This window comes from Suncus etruscus, chromosome 2 (genome assembly GCF_024139225.1).
Source record: "Suncus etruscus isolate mSunEtr1 chromosome 2, mSunEtr1.pri.cur, whole genome shotgun sequence".
NCBI lineage: Eukaryota > Metazoa > Chordata > Mammalia > Eulipotyphla > Soricidae > Suncus > Suncus etruscus.
The window spans coordinates 32,820,804-32,821,529 of NC_064849.1; positions in this window are offsets into that span (position 1 = coordinate 32,820,804).

Consider the following 726-nt stretch of genomic DNA (forward strand, 5'->3'; position numbering starts at 1 on the left):
AGCAAAACCTTTGGCTCATTTTGCAGTTTTTAGAATAAACCATTTGGGCAGCAAGAAAAACAAACCCTTGACCCCATTTACATAAGCAAAAGTTGTTATTTTTTGGGGAGGGCACACCAAACTGTGCTCAGGGCTTACTCCTGATTCTGTACTCAGGAATCACTCCTGGTAGCTTGGGGGAACATACGAATTGCTGGGAATAGAATCTGGGTCAGTCATGAACAAGGCAAGCACCCACTGTATTATCTCTCCAGGCTCCAACAATAGTTATCTTTATTTTTACTACTAAGTGGGTGACTCTGAAGCTTGACTATTTAGAATTTTGGGGGAGGAGGGCTGAGCTTTTGCCTTGCAACTGGATGACCTGAGTTTGATCCCCGGCATCTTATATGGTCCCCAAGCCAGTCAGGTGTGATTTTGAAGTGCGGATCCAGGAGTTACCCCTGAGAACCATAGGGTGTGGACTAAAAGCCCCCCTAAAAGTTTGTTTGGAAGTATTGGTTTGGGCCACACCAAGCAATGCTCAGAGGCCACCAGATTTAAAGGTTATAGAGGGGAGATAAAGAGACATGAGGTACCAGGGATGAAATCCAGGGCTCCATACATGCAAGTATAAGCTCTATCACTAAGCCACATCCATGGTCTTCAACCAGCTGAAGTACAGAAAAGGTCACATCAGTTTAGCATCCTAGCTCTCTCTCCTGAAAAGAAGGTACAGGGAAATCT